The 8,701-nt window shown below is 35.7% G+C and overlaps 1 long non-coding RNA gene across 1 annotated transcript; it reads left to right on the top strand.

The window, feature by feature from the left end:
- The first annotated feature begins 1,633 nt into the window (after positions 1-1,633).
- Positions 1,634-3,957, top strand: LOC147017443 (uncharacterized). The gene is made up of 2 exons (XR_015049509.1): positions 1,634-2,677; positions 2,773-3,957. It is a non-coding gene; the product is annotated as an uncharacterized LOC147017443 (long non-coding RNA).
- The last annotated feature ends 4,744 nt before the right edge of the window (positions 3,958-8,701 follow it).

Below are 8,701 nucleotides of genomic sequence, written 5' to 3'. Positions count from 1 at the left end.
CAGAGTGTCGATGCTTCTGAAGCCGTTTCTTGATTAGAGTTTTACCGGGTGGTTTGCCATTGCCTTCCCAGCAGTGCCAGATTAAGCCTCAGCTGGCCCTAAGGCACATTTTGAAATTTTAGAGAATGGCCTGAAAATTTTTAATTAGATCTCAGACTCATGGAAATGGACCCCAGACAAAAGATGAACTGATTCAAGAACAAAATATTTAATGCAAAAAAGACAAATATATAATGTGAAAATATTTTTTGGCTCGAATTTTTGGCTGGCCCTAAGGCACATGCCTTGTCTGCCTAATGCTTAATCCAGCACTGCTTCCTAAGCAGTAGTTGGAGCAGAAATTTGTAATATTTGTTTATGCAGGACACTATGTGATCATTAACGTCCACCGAATGCTGGCAGACAAGATGTCCAGCTTTATGTCCATCCGAGGAATGGCACACACATTGATTAATCAAATAAATAAATATAAAATATAAAATATATAAAATAAAATCCATCCTGCTGGTAAATAAATAAATAAATACCCAATTCTATCTTCCTGTTTAAAAAAAAAAGTAATTATTTATAAATTAACATCGAAGCATAAGAAAACATTTATGCTTCTTGGATTATTGTGAGTCTCATTTGTAGACCTTTTTGAACAGCTCTCGTTGTACAATGTGTACATTGAAAGTACAAAGTATGGATGAACAGTACCGTGATGCGGCTCTCTGCTCAATGATGTGAACTGTTTTGAGATTGATTGGCGTTTGGATCGTTTACTCCGTGCCAGTATCATATGGTAGTTTTCCCTGGATAGATATTGTACCATGTGCTGGAATTCCTTTCCATATGGTGGACATTCCCCATTTATGTAAGTGCTGATACTGCGTAATATATCTGTAACATCCTCATGCCTTGTCCAGCCAATCGTTTGCAATAGTGAGGAATACTAATGGGCTGTTCAAGTATTTTGATGGTCATCTTTCCGGGGTGGATGGATGTTGCGGGCAAGGTTTGACATCGCAGCCGCATGATCCTCTGCATTGTGAGCTTTCAACGGTAAAACAGATGGTGTTGACAAGCAGTGACATTTGAAGTTTTGTTAAACACATGTCGAGTATAATGGTGGCAAGATGACCAGAGAAGGAAATGTGGCAAGATGTCCCCCTTGTCTCCCCAATCATCTCAATGGGACTGGTTATCTGTTCAGCATCCTTAACGTCCACATCAGTACTCTCTGGGTTATGGTACAAAGGACAATTTCAGTTGAAAACTAGAACGGGCACTCAGTAGAGCACATACCTTTGCAAACGCTACATTTTGCCCCCCCCCCCCCCAGAAACCGTTGATTGTGAGGGTATTTAATCTCATAAGTAGGGTGAATATATTGATTCTGGCTCACTTTTCCCCATGTAAATGAATGAGGGATTTTCAGCGATTCATTTTTTTTCCCCCTAAAAAGTAAACCCCCTTTTTATACCAAGGTATATTTATTTGTCTCCCCTTTTAACCTCAGGACACTTTTTTTCAAATAACCAATGCAATAAGATAAAGATTTGTTCAAGTCGTAAAGTAGTAATGTGATTTGTTAAAGGTGATTCTAAAGAAATATCTGAAACATCTAAGCCTCGGGACACTCTTTTTCAAATAACCAATGCATATTGTTTAGCTCACTCATTGAACCTACAAAGATTTGTTCATTCTCAAATTCCTTCAATAGTTTAATTTTCTTTGCACAATAATCCCCATCTAAAATATTTAAAAACAAAACATTTGAATCTTTATATTTTTTAACATACCCCTTTTGTGCCATTACGAAATGAGAAACTTCTCTTAATGCTCTTGTTTGACCACCTCCTGAGCCACAGGTTATTTTTGTTAAGCCACGCCCACTTTCCATAAGCCCCGCCCACGTTCTAATGAAATTTTTAAAAGCCCCGCCCACTTTTCCCAAAGCCCTGCCCACTTTCCATGAGGTATTTTCGTAAGCCACGCCCACTTTTCCTAAGCCCCACCCATTTCTCTAACCCCGCCCACTTTTATGAGGTATTTTGTAAGCCACGCCCACTTTCCTAAGCCCCGCCCACTTTTGCTAAGCCCCACCTACTCTTACATAATTTCCAGTTCATCTGACTCACAAAGAAATCACTGAAAAATTTTGGAATGTTATGGTTTTGAAAAATTTCCCAACGAAGGCTTGCCTGGGCTTGCCCAGGGAATTTCCAAAGGAAACCACACCCACCAGTCTTTCCCTATAAAAGCCTCAAGCCCAGGCTCCATTTTAAACATTTTTTTTGCTGGCAATGGTGTGCTGTGTGCTTGCCTGGAACTCTCCGACTTGTATGGAACTAAACCTTCAAGTTGATGAACTGGATTCAAACCTCTTATCCATTGAGGTAAGATTTTATTTCCCTATTTTCAGTTTGATTGAAGCATCGACTCATTTAATAATGAAATAACTTAATTAATACATTATTATTTTCTCTCACAGGAAATTGTATCTGAAAATACCGATTTTGCCACAACTTTGGGCGAAATTGTTGGCTTGGTTGAAGACCTTGTGAGCGACCAAGACCCACAGAACGAGCGAGACCTTGAGTGGGATGACTTTGGGGTTCCTTGGAGATCGACTACTTGTATGGAACTAAACCTTCAAGTTGATGAACTGGATTCAAACCTCTTATCTGTTGAGGTAAGATTTTATTTTCCTATTTTCAAACTTTGATTGAAGCATACTCATTTAATAATTAAATCACTTGATTTATACATTATTATTTTCTCTCAAAGGAAATTGTATCTGAAATACGAAATGAAAATACTGCTTTTGCTACAACTTGGGGCGAAATTGTTGGCTTGGTTGAAGACCTTATGAGCGACCAAGACCCACAGAACGAGTTCGTCTTTGATGATCCAACCAAAGAGTTATACCTTGGAGACCAGCAAAGTCCTGAAAAATAGTTTTGCAACAATAGCACTCATTGTGAGTTATCAAGACAATACCCCCTGAACAAGTTATACCTTGACGAGCCAGAATACAAGTTTTACCTTGGATACTCACAATTTTCAGACATTTTGAAAAATAGAGATTTCCTTGATGATCCACAGTTATACTATGTGAGATCTATCACTGAAACCCATCAAAATTGGAAAAATGGAGTTTTCCTTGATGATCCACAGTTATACTATGTGAGATCTATCACCGAAACCCACTATATTTCTGTAAATTGTGATTTTACCTTGGAGTCTTGGATAGATGGTTATATTATTGGAGACTTGAAATGTGGGTTCTGGCTTGATAACTCACAATGTGATACGTATCGTGGAAACTCAACAAGAATGTGGTTATACCTTGGAGACTTGGAAAGTTGGGTTTATTTTGGAGACTTGAAATGCTACCACTCTTTGGGATCTAAACCTATCAAGAAAGTTCTAACTCCCCCTTTCTACGTCATCAAACCTGAAATCCTTAAAAGACAGAATTGGAAGAAGAGAAAAAAACATAAAAAATATATATTGTAAGTTCTGGGAAGAAAGTGCAGGCTTACTCCCCCTTTCTACATCATCAAACCTGAAAGCCTTAAAAGACAGAAATGGAAGAAGAGAAAAAAAAACGAAAATATATCTATAGGTGGAAATCTCATTTTGAAAAAGACATTGTGTTGGGCAAGGGTTGGGGGGTTGGGGTTAAGATTAAGATTTTGAATGTGAGGGTTGGGACACACACACACACACACACACACGTTAAGCCTTGACTATTCAGTTGAGGATTCTTTGTTTGGGGTTCACAGATCTATGAACGTCCCCCTTCACACACATTATATACTGTTATACACCTCAAACTTGGCCCTCGAGTGCCTACAACGGTGTATAGTAGGAGGGAGTGAAGCGCCAACCCATTACTCCCATTGCACACACACACACACACACACACACACACACACACACACACACACACACACACCAACAAACAAAAGTTAAGCCTTGACTATTCACTTGAGGATTCTGTGTTTGGGGTTCACAGATCTAAGAACGTCCCCCTTCACACACATTATATACTGTTGTACACCTCGGACTTGGCCCTCAAGTGTCCACAACGGTGTATAGTAGGAGGGAGTGAAGCGCCAACCCATTGCTCCCATTGCACACACACACACACACACACACACACACACACACACACACACACACACACACACACACACACACACACACCAACAAACAAAAGTTAAGCCTTGACTATTTAGTTGAGGATTCTGTGTTTGGGGTTCACAGATCTAAGAACGTCCCCATTCACACACATTATATACTGTTATACACATCGGACTTGACCCTCGAGTGTCCACAACGGTGTATAATAGGAGGGAGTGAAGGACCAACCCATTGCTCCCATGGGTATTATCTGCTTAGCTTTGTCTTTTGTAATTCCTGTGAATAAAATGAATCTAAAATCTCTTCCCCTTCTTAATCATATATCTTACAAGTCCAAGGAACCGTATCTATTACATAAACAATTTTAAAAAGTTCGTTCGTCCATCGTTTAATATAACCTTTTTCAAAATGAGCTTTCCACCTATATATTCTTACGATATCACCAACTTTGAACTTAGGTTTTCTGATATTAATCTCTTTTTCATATTTTAATTTTGTAAATGTTTCTGATGGTTTCATATTCGTTGACGTGTGAATCGTGTCATTATACTTATCCACAATATCCTGAATAAAAGATGACCATTGTTGTGAACCGAGTTCTGTGAATTTTTTTTATATAGTCTCTCTTTTAAGGTACGGTTAAAACGTTCAACAACAACGGCCTTCCCTTCATTAAAGGTACTGTATAATGTAATACTGTTATTTTTTAGAAAATTCATAAATGTCTTGTTATAAAACTCTCGACCCTCATCAGTCCACAATTTTTTAGGTTTTCTCTTACTTTTATTAAATATCTGTTGAAAGGCTAACATAAGAGTAGTACCTGTTTTGTTTTTTAAAGGGACAACCCATGCGTATCTACTCCTCAAATCAATAATGGTTAAAGCATACTTGTACCCCTTATCATTATTGAGTTCAATCAAATCAGCGGACCAGATATAATCAACTTCCTTGGAATAAACCTTCCTTCTACGAAACTTTGTGAATATTGGTTTATGTAATTCATCAGCTACTTGCTCTTCAGTCTGAATGACATCATTAGAGCCTATAAGTTGTTTGAATTTCCAAGTCCAAGTTTCAATTTAGCACTGATCATCTTCTTCACAATGAACCGATCAACTTTTTCTCTCAAGGTTGGATTTTGTATCAGAGGCAAATTATACAACATTTCTCTATCGGCTTCATGCTTTCTTCCAAAGTTGTGGTATTCCCATAATCAATATCGTGTCTCATGCACACTTCATCAACTCTATTGATGGGTTTACTCCATGATTTAGGATTGTCTGCTCATCTAATCTTTTATCCAAGTTTGTGCCTGGACCACAGAAAGAATACCCTGGTAGATGTAATTCCCCTGGTATTCCAGTAGTTGTAAATTTACTTCCAGATAAAAACTTTTGTATATCTCCTCCGAGTTTGTGTTTGGACATAAATTGATTTTTTTTTTTTGAACCACACACCGAACATATACCTTTTTGTATAACCCTGTTATTTTTACTTTTAATACACAAAATATTTTTAGTATTAGTTTTCTTTTTACATTTGAGACAATAACTCATTTATTTATGAGAAAAATTCCTGCAGATTGCAAAAACCTTTTTCGTTTCCAACATGCACATTTGAATCTTAATTTTTAAAACATAAAGAATCCTGAGAAATGCCTTCACTCTCTCCTCCATTTATTTAAGAAAAAAAATGAAAAACTTGAATTAAAATGAATATCTTGCCGATGTCAATAGTCTTGTCGAAAGTATTGCAAATAGACTTGTCAATTCTTTGTTTTCCTCCTCGGTGGGTTGAGTTATTTTCTGTTATACCACCAATCTTTTTTTAATCTCACTGGTTTCCATATTTTGATATTTATTTAGTCCCTCTTTCCTCCCTCTCCTCCCTCTCTTTCTCTCTCTTCTCTCTCTCCTCCTTCTCTTTCTTCTCTTTCTTCTCGCTCTCCTCCTTCTCTCTCTTCTCCTTTTCCTCCTCTTCTCTCTCTTCAACTCCTTCCTCGTCCCTTACTATCCTTGAATCGCTTACACCCCATAGAATATCATACATATATTCATCAGGATTTCTTGTTATTCCTGTATCCAAAATAATTTTTTTTACAACAGGAAACCAATAAAATTTCTTTTAAAATTTCTCAAAGAACCTTACCTTTTCTTAACTTCATAATTTTTTTCATTATTTAACATTCTAATTAAATCTAAAGTTGTCAGTTTATCAACATCAGCATAATGCCAATCATTTATTGAAAATACCTCATTCGTATGTTGTAGAACATATTTATTAAAATTCCGAATACCCTTTTCTTGAAGGTATGCTTGGACACAGAAATGATAATTTTCTTGAAGCCTTCTTGCTATCATTTAAGTATTAGAAATATATGACAGAATAATATTATGGCACGAAACACCTCCCCATCTTCCCAAAGTTAAATCATTTTGTATTTCCTTACTTATTATATATAATCCTGTTTTTTCTGTTTTCATGATATAAACTAGGGCAAAACCATTATTATATTTACCCTTATTAAATTCTTTTATTTGTTGTTTACTAATCGTGGCTCCACAAAACTCATTCTCCATACCAAGTGGATAATATTCTTCCTTACGAGACTGATTTAATTGTTCCAGGTCTTCTAGGTCAATTTTAAATGACCAATTATACCCTAAATCATTCATATCATACCCCCATTGTTCTATTCTCATACAAACGATACGCCCTTCTTTATAAAAAAATTATTTTAATTCGAACTGTGAATTCTGTATGACCTGGAGATAAAATCAACACTTCTGTATCTTTGGAATACACAGCCGTTTTATTTAAGAATATATATTGTGATAAATCGCTTAATCTCACCAAGTCATTCGCGTCAGTCGGGCTTGGATAATTTTTTAATTTATAAGCATTTTTCATATTAATATTTTTGGTTATATTATATTTATGTCGTTCAGCCTGTGCCTTTGTGTAATAATTTGATAAATCAATATCCAGTTCTTGGGATACACCAAAGATAGAACAATCTTTACCAACATAAGTCATTTATATTAGATTAAAAATAATATCATAAAATTTTTTATTTTTGTTGAGTTGAAATAACACATATAGGCATAATTGACCACAACACTTGGAATTTAATTCTTGGACTTGAAATGTTTGATAAACACCATTCTGTAAGAATTTTATGACTTCAACAGGTGGTGGAAGACCAAAACTATCAAAATAATATTTGTCTTGACGATTAAAAATACAAACCCAATGAGAACCGTTCCCATTATTCATAAGTTCATTATTCATTATTCATATTCTTCAAAGTTCATAATAATATTCTTTGTATGTTTAGGCACATTTGTTAATTCATCTCTCATACAAATAACCACATTATGAATTTTTAATTTCTTACAATATTTGACAAGTTGTAAATTTGATGTTGTATTCTTTCCAAATTCTTTAAACCACTCATCAATGCTCATTTATTTATTAGAAAGATATAATCCATTCCCTCTTTTAGTTAATTTTACACCTGCTTGTGTGATAGAAGAAAGCATATCTCCAACTAACAATCTCGCTTTATCAGGCAGACCTTCAAGTTTTTCAGCAAAATCTACAATTACAACACTCCCATGAATTTGTTTCTCCAACTCTTTGTTATGTATTTCCAATTCTTTTTGAGCCTGAAGTTGAGCCTTCCTTTCATTGTCAGTTTTCACCGCTGTTGAAATACCACCCGTCAATGCTCCAACCGCACTTAAACCAGCAAATAAAGGAATTATAAATGGGAGAAATCCTCCACTCGTCTCTCTTATTGAATATTTTTTCAACATTGGTTTTGTCATTTTAATTTTAAGTGAGCCAGTATCATTCAAGATTTTAGCCTGTTCTCTTGTGAGCAAAACATCAATTCTTACTCCTCCTTTTCTCTGAATTGTATTGAGGTTAATCGTACAAGGCTTTTGATTTTGAACACAAGATGATAGTTTATGAAGATTGATTTGATTAACACATACCCCAGTTGCTACTTTTCCACTCATTTATTTTACAAAAAATTATGTGAGACAAATCATAACACCATTATCTGTATTAATCTGCAATTCTGCTTCTTCCAAAAGCAAACAATATGTGTCAAATTCTTCACTCTCTCCTCTTTCAATGTATAGGGAAGTATCCACTTGATTAGACTTTATAGTTTCTTTTGAGCGCTCAGGTCAAACGCATAGATTGTATGCAAACTTTTAAATGCTGTCATATCCAAAATAGGTTCTTTATAACCATTACTTTCACACACCTTTTGGTAAGACTTGTATGCTTCAGCAAAATCATTTTTTTCCCAATTAATTTCCAATCTATCTCGTGGATAAAATGTTCCATCTGGAGAAACGCGAAGTTGTTTCACCTTAGCGTTATCACTCAATGCATTATTCTTATCAGTAGCAGTATCACCATCTGGCTTTTTAAAAATGATCCACAGATATCGTGGCTTTCCTTCCAGAACACCCAAGTTCCACATGTAAGTGGTTTGGTTGAGTTTAACGTGTTGACATCTTCTTTTGAGGTATGATACTCTGAGTGG

This window comes from Eptatretus burgeri, chromosome 11 (genome assembly GCF_056783735.1).
Source record: "Eptatretus burgeri isolate ZD-2024b chromosome 11, Ebu_testis_v1, whole genome shotgun sequence".
Taxonomy (NCBI): domain Eukaryota; kingdom Metazoa; phylum Chordata; class Myxini; order Myxiniformes; family Myxinidae; genus Eptatretus; species Eptatretus burgeri.
The sequence above is the reverse complement of the archived record's forward strand: the minus strand, read 5'-3'. Positions and strand labels throughout refer to the sequence as shown.